Source organism: Ambystoma mexicanum, chromosome 10, assembly GCF_040938575.1.
Source record: "Ambystoma mexicanum isolate Mex_15411 chromosome 10, UKY_AmexF1_1, whole genome shotgun sequence".
Lineage (NCBI taxonomy): Eukaryota > Metazoa > Chordata > Amphibia > Caudata > Ambystomatidae > Ambystoma > Ambystoma mexicanum.
The window spans coordinates 80,945,731-80,964,144 of NC_090932.1; the positions used below are offsets into that span (position 1 = coordinate 80,945,731).

Sequence of the window (18,414 nt, forward strand, 5' to 3'; positions counted from 1 at the left end):
GGCCATTACACACTTCCATTTATATGCCTACCCTCCTATTGACCCACTCATGCAGACTGCACACATACATTTGAAAATCTGCACACCCACACTTCCCTTTCTTCGCAAACAGCTACTACACAATGTCTACAGAACTACAACTCCATAGAAAGCAACGCAGAAATAGAGCCACGCAACCTAAAAACATAGAAAGTAGTCATCCACTGCAAGCAAAACTTCTACAGAAAGTTGAAAGAGAAGAGCTAATCCAGTCATTAAGGAAAACTGATGAACTACACTGTCTTTACTGGTAGATGCATCTGTCAAAACGTGAGAATGAAAATAAAAGCACTAAAAACAGTGCAATGCGCACTACTGCTAACAGCACGTACAAATGGTAATGTATCACAATCAATCATTACAAAAAAATAAATTTTACAAAACAAAAAAACACAAAGTCCTTCAGAACCTTGTAAATCGAGGGAAGAAAAGCCACCTTAGAAGCTCTTGTAGACAGTGCAATGATTGTGAAACGGAAATTGTTTATAGTAATATTGAACAGAATGAAACCACTAACATGAATTGGTAAATTGCAAGCACTACTTCGAAACAAACGCAATATCAGCATACAAATCTTTGGCCACATCTGTACAGGTGAGTGGAGTCACATCACCAACAAAGAGCCATACTTCAATGAAGAATAATGCAAACAAGAACAAACCAAATTTCCTTACATCAGAGTGGACGAGGGTATGAAAAGATACACAATACCAGAATGGAAGAACACTGCTTTCAGAAATATCCCCATCAAACTTAGATTTCACTCTCCATTCCACCAAACCAACACACCTCACCTACAAGTGACCTTACAAGGCATAAAATAAGCAGTGCCGCATAGTAATTTGTTATGCAATTCTGTCAGTTTGCTAATCAAATGGAGACTTGTGTAGCAAAGATAGCTATTTAAGTTGCCCACTTCAATGAAAGCCCAGCTCGCCTTGCATTCCTCTTGCCCTCTGCTCGCTTCCCCCTCTTTTCTCTGTTCACTTCAAGTCCTAATGGAGAGAAAGTGCAGCAGTAATCATCTTCTCCACTCTTAAGTGCCAAAGGCATGTGTGGGAGCGTAACAGCAAGAATTTCTTTTTCAAATAATTGAAAGCCCAAAATAATCGGGATGCAACTTTTATTAACCTTTCTATAGCCTGTCTGGCAAACACCAGTATGTGTCAACTTTATATATTTTTTTTTAAAAGACAGCCATACAATTCCATTCCTAAAATGTAGGTTGTTACATAATGCATAATTAGTGTAATGCTACTGTAAAACACAGCATCATCTCCTATCGTAAAGTTTAGGTTAGTGTATCTAAATTTCATTGTGTCAACTATATTTCATTTTGTTGAGGAAGATGCATCATGTTGACGAGTCAACACTTTCGAAAACGTACATGATCAAATGCTTTTGTTGGCAAACCTAGTTATGTAACCTGCAGGTTGCATACATGTTGCAACTGGTGCTCAACCCATGAGCAAGCCCATACGCATTGACATTCTAAATTATCACCCAGTTGCTTTATACCAGGTGCCCTGAAATGGGGATGACCAAACGCTACAATATTATATCTAGTTTGCTCAGTTCTCTGCCTGCTACACAATCCACTCTGCCTAGTCTCTCTCTTTCCTCTTACATTGTGAATACACAAAGCAAACTAAATGCTTACGCAAAGTAGTGATCAATAGTTCATCCAATCTACATATCTATTGTAATACCAATCACTATAGTTAGCCTCCAGAGCTGCCTTTGCTTTATGATCACAATTGCATTATATATTGCCACCTGCAGGAGACAGCTGACAACTGTTTTTTCAGAGCCTGTTTTATCACATGTATTTGTGTCCATTCATGCAACTAACCTTTCACATTTTACAGACACTTAGCTGTGGCGCGCAAAGACTTTTTGCCCACTTGCATAGTCGAGTGCATTTTATGAAGGGCGAGGAGAATTTGCAAGAGATGTTAGAAACTTATATAACATTTACTTAGCAGTAAATATCAAACATATGTTTCACTGTATGACTGCCCTATGGGTGTCAGCAGTGTGCCAAACAAAGCGGGTTTGTAGTGACATGCACCATTGTGCATGAATCACATTTTAAATGTGTTGTTGTCCATTGCTGTGGATCGAGTGCATTTCTCTTAGGTTGAATAGTGAAACTAAGTTACCCGACCTATAGGTCTAGCTGAATTTTAAACAAATTTGCAAGGCCAGACTCCTCCAATTAATGTCTTATGTCAATGGTATGCAAAACTGCTGTATTGTTGCTCATTTCATGTCTTAGGTACAAATAACTTCTGGTGACAATAATATTATTCCAAAATTGCTAATGAAATGGGTCGGTTTGCTAATCAAAAAACATTTAATTCGCAAACTCTGCTAATCAATTTTTGAAAACTAATTTATGCCTGGACCTTGAAAATCAATGTACAACATTTGCCAATGCTTAATCAAATATTTGCAGCAATTCCTCAAACAGTATGTCAAAGGCAACGAGAAAATAAAAATAAGACAAAACTACAGACTCCTGTCCAGTGCGCAACTACACAGGAATAAGAGGACATTCCTTAGCCTGTATTTCTGGACCTCCTTGCAAAAGCACCTTCCACCATATCAAAATGTTAGCAACCCAGCATTTAGCAGTCAGAAATCTAGTTTACAAAATGTACTATGCAAAAAGTCCAACTTTAGCACTGCAACATTTAAATGATATTATGATATTCTCCAACAAGGTACACCCAAACAAGTGCTCGAAGAAATAGAGCACATGCAAAGGAAATATTGTAGAACTGAAGAGCTCTACACTGCAGCATTTTCATACAATAGTACTGACAACATTGGAGCCATCAACCTTTTATATCACACATACAGAAAAGAAATACAAAAGTTCAAAAGCACATCTGCTGAAATGCCAAACCAAGTATGCGTGTGTTGTCGTAGAACTTTCTATAGAGAGAACACCAAAACTGTAGATATAATGCAGAAAATAGAAGGCAATGAGGAATCTTAATGGTTTCAATTAGCTCTATACCTTATAGCTGAAAACAAATACAAAATTATGAACACCTCCATACTGTGCACATACTGCACTGCAAAACTTGACAATAACCAAAGGCCTTCACGGGCAATCAGCTATAATTTGGAAGTATTTCCACTGCCAAAAGCACTGCAGCAGCTTAATTTGTATGAGAGCATTATAATCCAAACAGTGCACCCATTTCAAGCAATAATACGACTTCACCCGAAAACTGCAAAATTGCCTCCCACCGTATTACTGAGAGGCATTCGTGGGAAAGTAGTTTATTTACCATTAGATCTCAAAGAAAATGTAGACACTATGAGTGCAAAGGCCAATAGAAGAATCTTTGATTATCCTGGTAAATGGTGTAACTACAAAAAGACAACAATAATTGGCAGCAACTAATGGACTTAAGTTAGGGAAGCCTTGCAATACCTTCAACAAAAAAATGAATACTACAAGGAAATAAATGTTGAAGAAAACCTGACTAAAACAACCAAAATAATTCAGGACTCCTCGACAACTGGCCAATTTGAGCATCTAGATCCTAGTGCTGCCTCCAATGTTTTAGACCACTATACAATTAACCCACTGCACTCCAAAGACACCGTAGACGAGGCACTACAAATATATAAAATGAGGCAAGCCAAAGGAGCGCCAATCAGTATATGGGAAAAAAGTGCAGAAGCACAAGCCTTTCCTCTACTCTTCCTGACTGGAAAAGGTGGAAGATATGATGAAAGATGCACACAAATAACAGCATCAGAATACTGCTGTTTACGAAAGCATTCTGAAGACCCTAGATTTAGACAGAACGTGGAGTACATATTCCACCTCCTCTTTGAAAGTGAACTGGCAACGCTATGGAGTTGCCCACACACTGAAACAGGTTCCCATTTTCAAAATATGTCGGCTACAAAGCTACTTCAAAAAGGTGCAAGAGAAGGACAAGGTTTTACAGCAAAGTATTACAAATCTCTTCGCCAACATGCGTGGTACGAAAGAGTACTGGTTCCGACGGCACGCAGATGTACGGTGTATGCTACGCAACCTTGGGCCACCCACATGGTTTTTCACCAAGTTGTGCAGAGTATGCATGGGAAGACTTGCACACTTTCCTACGCATAGAAAACAAAAACAAAACCGGAGTAGACATGAAAACACCAGGAGAACTTTGCTCTCTTGATCTAGTTAATGTTTCACGGTACTTCCATCATCGCTTCCTTGCCATGCTGCACTTCATTTGCAATAAAGCACTTCCTCCCCTCGGAGAAGTGGAACACTTCCTTTGGTGAAAAGAATATCAAGCCAGAGGAGCACCACACATCCACATGCTTTTGTGGATTAAAAATGCTCCTAAATTTGGTGAGGAGAGTGATGAAACTGTTTTGCAATTCATCCACAAATATGTCACTTGCGAAATCCCTTCGGAAACTACACCTAGTGACCTACAAGCACACATTTTGCAATTCCAAAGATACAAGTGTGGCAAGTATTGTCGACGCAAATATAAAGAGAGGCAAATACTATACCAAATGCCGCTTTGGTTTCGCTAGACCAGTTTTAACAACAGGGCAAGTAAACAGCTTCATGTCTTCGGTTCAACACAGTGTGGAAAGGAAATCTCCCAAGAACACATACTGCATAAAAAGGAGTGAAGCATCAAAGTACATCAATGATTACAATGCAATAATTGCCCTCCTATGGAATACTAATGTGGATGTACAGTACATTGCAGACAATTCCACTGCAGCTGCATGATATGTCACAGCCCACTTAACCAAAGCAGGGAAAACAGAGATCAAAGACCTCTGGGATGACTATCATCCGACAAAACACTGGCACAAAAGTTGTACAGCTTTGTCATGAAAATGCTGTCCCACAGAGAATGTGGTTGCTACGAAGCCACATACCGTTTAACCGGCACCACCTTATATGGCAAATCTGAAAACAGTGTAGCTAAGCCTTGGTCCTGCTGCATCCAGAAAAAGAGTACTTAAAATCGTACGAAGACATACAAACCATGGCCAAAATCGATCCCAACAGCCAGGACATTTTGAAGAACAACTTATTGGACATGTACTACCGGAACAGGAGTATTACTTTAGAAGAAGATAGCCCAAAACTTTGCATACAAAATATCATTAAACCAGATGCGAAAAAAGGTAGATATAGAGTGGAAAGTTGTGAAGGCAGCCTGGTGAAACTTACCAAACGCAGCCTAATTAATCATATGAAATTGTCATAAAAAACTCCTCTACATGGCTCTACTGCAACTTTTCAAACATGGAGAAAAGAAAATGTATTAGGCACCCACGCCTCCTATAAGATGCGTTCAATGCAAGTGAAAGTACAATTACAGATGAACTTTCCACGGTACAAAACCATATTGGACAATGAACACCAACCAGAAGAACTTTAAGCACAACTAAATGTAGACACTTCTGAGAGCAATGAACCTTCTCTAACAGGAAGCCAAGAACCACTTGGACAGCCACTCGTAGCAAATGAGGCAGAATTAGCCATGATGGAAGTAATCACAACCATGTTTCAGTATGAGCAATCTGCAGAAGAGTAGGCTGTACTGAAATCCCAACTAAACAATGAGCAGCGTACCATTTTTTCTAGACGCAAGTGAAAATAATTGAACATGGTATACAGCACAAAAGTAAAACATGCACCTGTGGCAAATACAAACCTCTACTGCAGTATGTAAGTGGTGAAGCTGGGTCAGGGAAAACAGTAAATAACTCCAAGTAACAAACAACAACAACCTTTCAGCTATTGTAACCGCCCCTAGAGGTTTAGCTGCCTCATAGGTGGAGTCACTCTACACCGATTGCTACTCCTTCCAGTAGAACACCAAAACCAACTAGAGAATGATAAACTTTCTGCAGAATCTGCTATGGAGCTGTGCAGAGTTTTGAAACAAATGAAAATGCTCCTAATAGATGAGGTGAGCATGGTCTCCAACCTAATGTTGGTTTTGATTCACCTTAGATTGTAAGAGGTCCTCAAAACAGACTACGAAGAACATGTCATTGTTTTCGGAGATCTCCTTCAATTAACACCAGTGAAAGGTGAACCTATCTTCAAAACCTTAGGACACAAAGTGTGCTGTAAAAGTCTTGGAAGCATTGGGAATATAAATCTTTGGCAACATTTCCAATACAGAGAACTAACTCAAAACATGCGTCAGTCTGCAGACCTCACCTACGCCAACATTTAAAAAAACATACAGATTGGTGTGCTATCAAAGGAAGCGCAGTCTACCCTCAATACTAGACACATCCATGAGCTGTACGGGCGTAACACACACATGTGCTACTGAGGTCATGGAACTATTAGCTCACAAAAATGGCACCTGTATGTCCTTAATGCCAACTCTAGCAAGCTGTGCACAATTCAATGCAACAATGCTGAAAAAAGAAAAACCACCACTAGAGGAAATTCATGCCACAGACAAACTGGATGTACATGGTATGACAATACCTATGTGTCAATAAGGCATAGCACGACTACATACCTTAGAAAACTATCTCCAACATAGCTGGTTTGGAGAAAATTGTAACATTATGTGTGAACTGTAGAGTAATGCTGAAGCGTAACCTTGACGTAGAGCTAGGGTTAGTTAATGGAGGACTTGGTAGAGTTGTTGGCTTCCAGACATACCCACGGGACAACAGCATTCAATTTGTGAACATCCAGTTTGACAAACTTTCAGATGTTAAAAAGGTAGGACGCACAACGGCGCGATTCCTTCTTTTCAAAGACCTGTATGTACGCAGAGAACAGTTTTCTCTGTCGCTAACTTATGCAGTAACTATTCATAAATCGCAAGGTCTAACTTTAGATCAAGCATTGATTGATATTGGCAGCACAGTCTTCAAAGAAGGTATGAGTTACATAGCACTGTCACGGCTACGTACACTGGAAGGACTGAATCTAGAGAATGTTGATGCAACTGCAGTCAGCGCAGACATTCCTTGCATCATAGAGTACAATAGTCTATGTGCACTGTACACACCCCATCTAAACATGTACCCTGTTGCTCAGAAACCCAAAGGTTTGAAAAGAAGGCGCATTCAAATCAGAAGTTGTAAATGATTTGGCAACACTAGCACCAAAGAAATTGAAATCAACTCATACTACATCAACTACCAAAAGCACAGACAAAAGGGAAGGAGTAAACAAGACAAGACATATCCAATACCATACACAAAAAAAGTTCCTTTTCAAAGAAACAACATACCATTCCATCAAAGTACTCGGACACAGAAGTACTGGGTCCATTCAAATTTACCAATACAACAGGTGTTAATTGCTATGCAAATGTAACAATGAATGTTCTATTCCAAATGCCAGCAATTGTTGAACATGTATTTAAATAGCGCAGACCAGTTGTTTGCGCAAATGCTCGTCCTTCACAGAAATGCAGTAAGTAATCCTGAGAAAATGTACACTGTCTCAGGAATAAGGTAATAATTGGACTACTGTGCTGGAATGGTGAAATTCACTTTAATCCGACAAGAAGATGCACAGGAATTTCTAATGTACTTACTACAAATACTGGAAAGGAAAAAACACTCAAATGAAATCTTTCACATTTCCTACATGTGGAAACATACATGCAGTCCCTGCAACCCATTTCATTCAGGAACAAGTCCCCAACAAATGCTTCGTGTATGTAGCAATACTCAACTGTGACTCCATTCCATTTCAGCAACTGGCGCAAAATGCAAACCATAGCACATTGTGTTCGTCGTGCAATTCTGATAATTGTTTGATGCTTTATATACACACATAGTCCATATGTAATATTAATACTCTTAAAATACAATGCCGATGGAACCAGAAACCACTGCAAACTTACTGCTGTCACACACAGTTCTCACTTGGCAAGAAAACCTTCAACAGTAGCCATAATCTACCATACAGGGGACACCACCAGTGGAGGCCACTATACTGCATACATTAGCAAGCAATGGTCATGGGGGGGAATAAAATGATACTTCCATCATTCCAAATCCGAGATTACCTGCAAATCTTGCAAATGCCCACTTAATATTCTTGAAGCCAAAATGTAGCCATTGCTGTACAAACCTACTATACCTTACCCCAGCACCAACCAGTACCTTCGTAATTGCACAAAAAAAAAAAAGAAATTCCTTCCACACTGTCGACCTAAAGCAACTTAGCATACAGCAAGCATTAAAGAAATCCATTACAGTGTGTGTTGGACAATTTCATCCCCAATTAACCAAATGAGTACACACACACAAACAGTACGTGTACACAAATCACAGTTGCAGTATTTTCCACAGGATACGTAAAGGGGAAAGTACTAAGTATGAGGGTTCAAAACTATCCTCAGTAACCTCTGAAATCACAAAGGACGCAAATGAGTCGCCTGCTCTTAGAATAGTCATACAACTGCAAGACATATGCAACTATCACTATCTAAACCCATAATGGGAGACTACCACTTCCGAATGTACGTGCGATAGTAGAAACAGGAATGCACAAGCTTGTAAATGTACCCTTTAGGAATGGGACACTGTAAACAGTTAGAATACGCCACCTTGTATCTAACTACAACCAGAATACTACAATGTTATTTGCAGCATCAAAACGACCCAACTCAACCTTCAACAACGAGTGCGCTACAAACATATCCTCAAACACTTCCAAAGTATGAGCAGTTACAGTACACAAACAGGTAAATAACTACAGTCACAATTCTGCAGTAGCACAGTACAATCGCACAATATGTGAGAAACGCCAGCAGCAACCAAACGCATAAAGAAACAGTGCTACCAAAAAGGAATCAGGTAAACATTTACAAAACATCAATTGCTATACAATGCCACCCGCCCTACCAACATGTATCGGGTAGAAATCGTAAACCATTACATTTCCTCCTACTTCAAGAGTACACCTTAAAAAGTGCTATTACCACTCCAAACATTCCTGTATTTCATAGTGCACCATAGCAAAGACATTTAGAATTATTTTTTATTTTTTTGTTTTTAATCCAGCATGGATTCCCCCCCGAACCCCCAGACACCGACTATGCAACGAGACACATGAACTGTGCACATTGTACAGTACACTTGTTCAAAGAATAGTACTTATAAAGTACTAGTTATGAGGGTCCACAAACTAAATAAATACATGCAATGCATTGGACTGTAAAGTAACAAAATACCTGCTCTAACAGGTTCTGTTCTCTTTTCCCACAGATAATGCAGCAACGATGACTACAACATGTCACATTCCATTCACAAAAAAAAGCATAGGCCCTCCCCAATCCAAACAGTAATTATACAATTATTGGTATCATACTTCTTGACAATGTCCACAGTGCAATGTGTGCACATATTTCTGCAATGCACATAGCAATGCCACAGTTTGCAATGCAAACCTATATTACACTACGCAGCTTCTGCCTGCGCCCTACACGCTTCACTACACCCATTACAGTGTAGGGGCTCCAGCCATGCATTCGATATTGTAGACCCAGCCCACAACTGCCGCTGCAATGTACAACTATGCATACAAACATCTATCCACGTACCAGAAACCCTACTCAACACAGCCACCTACTCCTTAACCACAGCAGTTGACATTGCCTGCCATTTCTTCCACACAATAGATAACCTGTTTCCTACGTACACTGTTCACCCAAGCCTATAGCACATGGACACGCTGAATGCACTACACTACAGTAACTTACCCGATAATCTGCACAATCACAACAATGCAAATTGATCACTGCATCCATATATCTTACGTAACTATCCTAACTATTGCAACATTTGGCTCCTCGCATTCCACTGGCACTGTTTAGGCCATCTTCATTGTTATGTACACCATTTCAAAAGAAGGTATATACACCACAGATTTCACAGCAGCACAGGGTACATTGTTCAGCAGCCATATTTCAAACACTGTGTTACTCCTTAAATTTTTAAACTTCTGTTTCCCTTTCTTATTTTATAATGGAAACACCATAACCCCCTTACAATGTTTGAAGGACGCACACAGCAATTCCTTTTCTTTGAGCAATGACAGCCCCAAACATGCTCAATCTGCAAGACACCAAACTGTGTATGATGGTCCAGCCACCCACGTATGCTGAGGCAGCGCGCACAGAGTGTGCCATGGTCCACCATTGGCTGGTAACACACTGCACATATAAATGTTCCTTAGGGACTGTAAAAGCACATTTGATGTATGTTGCCTTCTGTGCATTCAGGGCAGGATGTGTACGGCACCATCATCTCTACTTCTATGTCGTACCAACTTCACCCTAATGACACTACCAACATTCGAAAATGCATGGTACAATCGAAACGTTGCCGGCTGAATCCTTTTTTTTTTCCACAGCATCATCTCCGGAAAGCGAAACCTAACATACCTCTCCGCCAACAGGACAAATGCGCATTGTAAAAGAGCCTCGAGTGGAAAGCACGATTAGCTCCAAGGGCAGATATTGCACGGAATTGTAGAAAACAAAGGCGGCTACATAACTTACACTGCAGTTGCTCTGCCCATGTGCCACAAAGGTAGTCTACAACTATTCCATACGCCGTACACTGCAATTTGTCGCTCACCCAATACAAGCATGGAATTTGCCGAAGTTATGCAAGTACAACTTTACATCTCATGTGTATTATGATAAAAATGTATTAAGCTGCAGTTCTGTATGCATAACTATAAATTTACTGTACCGCACACTTTCTCTGTGTGCATTGTATGGAGGTTTGTGACGGCAGTAATCACACGTGTTACAGTTAGTTTTGTTGTCATTCTTCCCCAGCCCCTGAAAATCCAGACATAAAAGTACAAGACGAAAAGGGAACGCAATTCGCGCAGTGAAAAAGCACGCTTATGCTCACCTGTGCAGTGCTAGATTCCCTGCTTTGCCCTTACTATGCCCTTTCAAACAAACAATTACCAGTTCTAGGTACCCTCATTGTATTGAAAGTAATAATGGCCACAGGTGCATGCAGCGGTTAACCATCACACAAACATCGACAGCTCACATTTCAATGTTGCATTTTTTTAGCAAACCAGCTCTTGCATTCTCCTGCAATCCGAGGGGACCGTCATGAAGGTTTTTTCCCCCACTTTTCTTTTTTTCCTTGGACAGGCATTGTGCCGTGGGTCTAACACTCGCTAGCACTGTCATTTTTTGTAAAAAGGAAACACACGAAAGGAGCGTCTGGTGGCAACGTTTCAAAGACATTTTGCTTGTGTGGAGCCGTACAAGGACAGTATCACCTACAAAACAGAGAGCAAAGCAGTGGGTTAACATGGTCCACGAGGCAGCCACCTATTATGACATCCTTCCCTCAAACTCTTGTCCTGTACGCTGCCACTAGTAACGGCTACATACATCTATTCTTATTCCTCTTTCTTCTCAGATACCTTGCTCCATACTGCGCGTGCCACCCCTTCCACTTCCAGACGGGTGGTAGACCAAGCATTTCAAGATTACCATAAGCAATGTCTTTTCCGTCGTTATGTGGGCCGACCGATATGGGCCTCTATGTCCCTTTGCAGTTCCGGCAATATGAACCAACCTGCAAACGTTCATTATGTAAAGCATCCCAAAGGCAACACCTGCTATCTTGTCTACCTTGCAAAGAAAATGTGTTCTTCGAAGCGGTCTACCAAGGACCACAAAGTTATCCTTTTTCCACTTAGCTAGACGACAAAAGAACTACAGAAGTGCACAGATGGCATTGCACACTGGATTTTGATTGAGAAAGAAAATATCGGCGATGACAGCCACCTTACACATTCGCGTGAACATTCTGTAGCAAAATAAAGCACTTGCAACAATTCACAGTGTTGTTGGTACGACGGCCGCGGCATATGTCAACCAACAAGGGGGTTCCAGGCCGCTCCTGGAATGCTCTGGCTGCTCAGATAGGTTCTTGGGGGAAACGGGGGGGGAGAAAAATAAATAAATAAAAAAAATAAAATCCCACCTGGTGGCCTGGGGGTGGACAATGCTCGAGCGGATCTTCTCATTAGCTGGTTTCCCTCCTCTGTGGGGAACTGGTTCTATCGGACCAGGCATTTGCAAAGATCTGCGTCCAGATTCAGGACCCCTGTTCTAGATATGTTTGTGTCTCCAGTCTCGGCAAAGGTTCCCCGCTTCGGCTCTTGGTTTCAGGCCAAGGGGTCTCCTTTATACTTTCCCACCTCTTCCCCGTCTGCCCCTGGTGGTTCTGCGCATCAGAGTGTCCCGGATGACTGTTAAAAGCTCTGTTCTGGCCCCACCAGAGTTGGTTCCCCTCTCTGTTGGAGCTTCAGTCCCGGGAACCTTGGCTGGTTCCGAAGTGGCTGTGTCCCCTTCAGGGGGGTCCGAGGTTGAGAGTCTGACGGATTCAATGGGCAGTGTGGCTGTTGCACGGTCTAGGTTGATGTCTCAGGGGTTTTCACGTCCTGTGATCGAGTCTATCATGAATGCTCGTAGACCCTCTACTCTGAAGGTGTATGGCAGGCATTGGGGCCATTTCTGGGACTGGTGTGGGCGGTCTGGGATCCCTCCCCTGCATTCTGGTCTCCCCGCTATCCTCCAATTCCTTCAGGAGGGTTTTGATAAAGGCCTGGCAGTCTTCACGCTTCGTTCTCAATGGGCTTCCATTAAATTCCTCTTGGGGGACTCGGAGGGCCACTTGGATGGGGAGGTGTTGGTGGGGAAGTTGTTCCAGGGTTTTTCTTCCCGTCCCTGTGCTTATAAAGGGCTTGCCCCTTGGGACCTCCCTCTTGTCTTACGATTCCTTCAGGGGCCTCCTTCTGTGCGTGACATCAAACATCTTACGCTGAAGACTGCCTTGCTATCACCTCTGCCCGTAGGTTGGGGGAGATTTGGGCTCTAGTGTGTCACCCGCCTTTCCGGAGGGTGCTACCGGACTCAATAGTGTTGAGGTGTGATCCGAAGTTCCTTCCTAAAGTTGTGTCTCGGTTTCACACCTCTCAGGATTTGGTTCTCCCTGCCTTTTTTTAGGATCTGCAAACGCAAGAGGAGGTGGCTTGGCATGCCATTGATGTACGGTGGGCGGTGTTGGGAGTATTTGGCGAGGGCTGCCCTCTTCCACAAATATGATTGGCTCTACTGGTGCAGGTCGCAAGGCTCTGGTGGTCTCCATTAACCGATGGAACGGGGTTGTCTTCACAGCGTATGTGGCGGCTGGGCTGCCTGTACCTGTGCACATTCAGGGGCGGTCCACCAGGGATTTGGTGGCTTCCTGGGCTGATGCAAGGGGGGGGGGGGGGGGTGGTTCCCTACAGGAGATTTGTAGGGCTGCCACCTGGGCTGATGAAGGCACTTTCATCAACCACTATTGGTTGAAAGTCTCCCACTCAAGGGATGGTTCCTTCGGGGTTCGGTTTTGTCAGTGGGGATATGGAGTTATTAAAGGTATGCGCTTTCTGCACTGTGTCTCATTGGGACCTCCCCCCCCCGTTACTGCTATGGTATGCCTCATGAGGTAAGTAATGGGAAGAGGAAGAGTGGACATGGAGGTAATGCTCCGATTACTTACTGGTAATCTTAATTACTCCTAGTCCTACTCTCACTCGTCACAGCACTGATGACCCTCTTCTCCCTCCCCACGGGGAAGGTCTCATTCTCTGGCTTGGTAATATGAAACTGGGTGACGTGGAAATGGGGGAGGAGTTATAGGGATTCAAAGAAATAAAAGAAGGTCCTGTGTCAGAAGCAGGGGTCTCGTGAGGCAAGTACTGTGACGAGGAAGAGGACTAGCCACTCACAATTTTATTTTTTTAAGCCAGACCCATTTGCCAATATTTGCTTCAAGTCTGCATACACAGACTGGTTTATGTTGGAGATAGAAAAACAAACTCAAAAACAGATTAAAACCCACCCACCAATCTGCATGGATAGCATTCCACATTGCACACTTTGCAAACAACCATCATGTGAGATAGCAGGTTTCAGTTTCTAAACGAAATAGGAGTTTCTTTCACAACAACATGGTATACATGATGGGGTAAATGAACACCGTCGTGTTCCAACATTTCAAGTGGCATTGTGGCCAGAAATACCCTCCGTATCCATTAAACGTTGCTTAAGTAGCTGTCTCTGCCTGTGCAACGGCTACTTGTCAAAGCATTGGCAAGGAATGTAGTTTTAATTTCAATGCAGATCAAACTTATATATTTATTAGAAATGTTCTAGAGTCTATCGATGATTTGAATAGCCAAAATATAAAACTCAAATGAACCAAATAAGTGTCCCTTCACATCTATGCGTGATTCTGCAGGGACAATGACACTGCGGAACATGGTTTCAGTTGCACTGAAAATTGCAGAGGACTGCGTTACCCCGACCACACATGTCCATCACTTGGTCAGCAAGAACAGTATGCATTCTGATATGATAGTTAATTTACATAGCGCCTATAAACAATATGTTTCAAAGCACTTCAAGGCAAGGGAGGGAACAAGGGAAAATACAATGGCATTCTTACAGGCCATGAACAGTAAGGATGTGAAATTAAGTATCGTACTCGGCCTGACGACATTTCAGATAGTGCAAGAGCAAAGACATGGATAAGTAAGGGAGGAGAAGAGTGGGATGAAAATGGAAACAGACAGGCAACTACCGTACTAGGCCTGACAACATTTCTGGTAGAGCCAGAGAAAAATAAGGTGAGTGAGAGGGGTGCAGAAAGGGAGGGGAGGAACAAAACAAGCGACTATCGTACTCGGCCAGACGACATTTCAGATAGTGCTGGGGTGGGGCGGGGGGAGGAAGAGACAGACATGGCTGCTATTATAATAGGTCCAGGGACAATTCTGATAGAGTAAGTGCAAAGAAGAAGTAAGAGGTGGAGGGGAGAGGAGAGAACAGAGAGTAAGCAGTCAAAAGAGTGGAGAAACAAGAGGGGAAATAGTAGCACATAATGTTGCAAGCCAGGATACAAGATAAAGATGGGAACAGCATGAGTCAGGGCCACCATGAGTACAAGATGCAAAGGAAGTCCAGCATGAGCGCTGAGAAAGGGTGACGCCCGTGAATCAATGAAGTACATAAAGTCAAATCCAGCATTGGCCACAAGACGGTGATGGTGAAACCAGAATGCATCAGGACAGACTCCTGCAGATGCAGGCGGGAAGGGGAGCTGGGACATAGTCTATAGCAATTCAACTGGAGCAATTCCACTAAAAAACCACAATGTTTTTGAAGAAGAAATCACACGCACCCTCCCCACCCTGACACCATTATTTTCCAAAGAGCAACAGTGTGGAGAACACACAGGACACTCCATGTGTGCGCTGTTCAGCTGAAAGTGCCATTGCCAGTGTAAACCAAGAAAGGATGCAAGTACACAACACAAGCACGTGGCCAGGCGTCAGCCACGGTGACAGTTACGCACCTGGGCTTCGCGCGAGCTGCCTCCGCAGAGACTTAAAGAACCGTTGCGCGTTTCACGGATTCAATGGGGGCAACGCAGGTGCGAGCAGGGCATGTCCCGAAAGGCAGCGCAACTTCACTTCCTATCCGAGAAGCGGACCCTAGCAACGCTCCGCCTCCTGCTCGTCACGTGGCGTGCACGTAACGGCAAGCGCGCTGACGTCAGTGCTCTAAGATAACTCCTGAGCCTCAAGCGACGTCAGCACCTCGTGGTGGGTTCTTAGGCAGACTGGCAGAGAGCTGGCGAACTGGGCATCCCTCAGACGCGCAGAAGGGCGATGTAGGCAGCTCCCTGGCGAAGTTGTGCCGAACCAGTCTATGTTTTGGGCTTCGTGGTCCCGTGCAGCAGAGCGGAATATTTATTTTCTCTTGTAGAGTGGTGTTTTAGCCTCTGCACTGCAGAAATGTTCTTACGGGTTTTGTCCTGTGCAGCATATTGGAGGGAGGAGAATTCGGCCTGTGCACAAGGTTAGATTTTGGAATTTATCCTGTGCACAGGCATGCATGGCAACATTTTGAAACACCCGGGCGAGATATCGGCAGAGAAAGGTGGACAAAATAATGTTCCATAGAAATGATTACACGTGGTCCTCTGCAAAAGGACATGATACTCGTGGGCCAAGGCGGAGCCAGCTTCTACATGTTGTTTTGGGGAGGGACTAGGCTAGGGGAACATTATGAAACGTGGGCTGCTAGTGAGGGCCATGAGTAAAGCCTGATAGCTCTCCCAACAGTGTCATCTCTGGGAATGACATTTAGGGGGTGAAGTGGGTAGAGAAGGAGGCCACAGGCAAAAAGTAGGGGGGCTAATGAACAATGGGCGGTGTGAATGTTTTCCCCAAATTGACCTGATATGATATGGCATTTGTAACGCGCCTATGCACAAGTGTTTCAAGGCGTGACGAGGCAAGGGAGGGGGAACAGAGGAAAGACAGACAATGATCCAACTAGGCCAGTTATCATCGCGCAAGTGCATGGGAAGGGGAAGGAGATGAAGTGCAAGGGGAAGGGGAAGAGGACAGTGGAGTACATGGGATAAGAAAATAAATAACAATAAGTAAAAGAACGGCCAGCAGATGGCAAGGGTAAGTGCGGACAATCAGGTGTCAAGTGCTGGTAGTGGGTCTGTAGGGATGCAGAAAACAGTCCCCAAGTGCGGGGGTTGCCAGGAAGGCAGTGCAGGAGTACGACTGGCGGGAGAGGGGACCTGGGCCCGAGATCAGAGGGTGGCTAGGTAACCAGTGCAGTGTCAGTGTCAGCCAGGATGTCAGCAAGGGAGAGGAGGAGAAAAAGCAGAAGCAAAGAGAAAGGTTTAGAGGTGCTTCCGGAACCGAAGATGATTCTCCTCAAGTTTCAGGGAGGCTGTTCCAAAGGGAGGCCCCAGCCGAAGAAAGAGATGTACCTCCAACTCATTGCTTGGAGAAGCGACTGACCCTGAGGGAGTTGGAGGCAGATGAGTGAAAAGCTCGAGAAGGAAGGTATTTAGGAAGAGAGAGTTGAAGGTATTGAGGCCCCAGCACCCAGAAGGCCTTGTGAACGATGCAGAGGGTTTTGAACTTAATCCTCACAGCCACTGGGAGCCAGTGAAGAGATTTCAGTCCTGGAGGGATATGATCCCTGGGCTTGAGGCCAAGGACAATTCTCGCAGTCCTGTTCTGGATAAGTTGCAGAGGGTGGAGAGTAGAAGCACGCAGATTTAGAAAGAGGCTGTTGCAATAGTCCAGCCTAGAGAGAACCAGAGCTCTGGAGACAGTGAGCTTCTGGGGGAAGGAGAGGAAACGAAGAATACCTCTGAGGAGGTGCAGCTGGTAGTGTGACTTCTTAGAGATGTCAGAGATTTGAGGAGAGAAGAAGAGTGTGGAGTCGAAGATGACCCTGAGGTTTTTAGCCTTGCAGTTGGGAGCAGGAAGGGAGCCGGCCAGAGAGCTACAGGAAAGGAGGGAGCGGGTGTACCGATGAGGAGAATCTCAGTCTTACTGGCATTAAGGCAGAGGACATTGGCGGCACACCACTCCTGGATAGCAGACAGACAGTCCGAGATGAGGGAGGTAGAGGAGAAGGCAGAGGGTAGCCTGAAGATGAGCTGGGTGTCATCCGCATAGCACTGAAAGTTGGGGCAGAGAGCGGCGATGCTGTGGGCAAGGGGTGCCAGGTATTGGTTGAAAAGCCAGGGATAGAGGTTAGACACCCGGGGGACACCACAGGTAGAGAAAAAGACACCACTTGGGCAAAGTAGCTCAAAGTGAACCTGGGGAGGTAAAGATGGGGATTTCTACAGCACAATGTTTGGGGAAAGTTGAATAAAAAAGACATTTACAAGCAATGTTGTTGGAAAAAAATTAACATTTTGATACCTCTGAAGCCAGTGTGTCAACTGTAAGCACAATGCCAATTTAGGTTAGTTTAAATGACACCAGTTTTAATACCATGCCAGTATATCACGCAGTGTACAGCATTGGGTTGGTAAGTGCCAGAATATAGCATTATTAGTTGCAAGGTGTTTCTACCAAAATGCCAGGGGCCTCATATAAGTACGGCGTTGCAGTAAATAAAGACAGTAAAATGGAGGTAACTCAGTTACTGCCGCACTGCCATAGCATAGGTTTGGCGGTGAGGTGGAGGGAAAACCTCTAGCAAAATGCTGGTGATAATTCTGCTACCTTACTGTAAAAAATCAGCGGTAAATCTGCTGAAGTTCACAAATGGGGGCTAACACCACCATGCTACTACTTGTGATTTGGCAGTAATTCCGCCAGACCAAGTGGTAATGGTAAATCCGTTTAGCGGTATTCTGGCAGATTTACCAGCGCAATGCCGCCAAATCTGTCATGAGACCACAAGTTACTTCAAAGTATATCTTCGTGTTGCTCAAATGCTGCAGGGTGCTGTCATTTCAGGGTGACCT

General features: G+C 43.7%; 1 protein-coding gene across 2 annotated transcripts in view; it reads right to left on the reverse strand.

Moving 5' to 3' along the window:
• Nucleotides 1–15,628, reverse strand: part of DIS3L2 (DIS3 like 3'-5' exoribonuclease 2) — a 2,640,663-nt gene extending 2,625,035 nt beyond the window's left edge. The window contains exon 1 of one of the 2 annotated variants that reach the window (XM_069617547.1): nucleotides 15,472–15,628. The gene's annotated coding sequence lies outside the window, so the exon portion shown is untranslated. The remainder of the gene's footprint in view (nucleotides 1–15,471) is intronic. The other variant, XM_069617548.1, reaches the window with a different exon arrangement.
• Nucleotides 15,629–18,414: the final 2,786 nt, after the last annotated feature.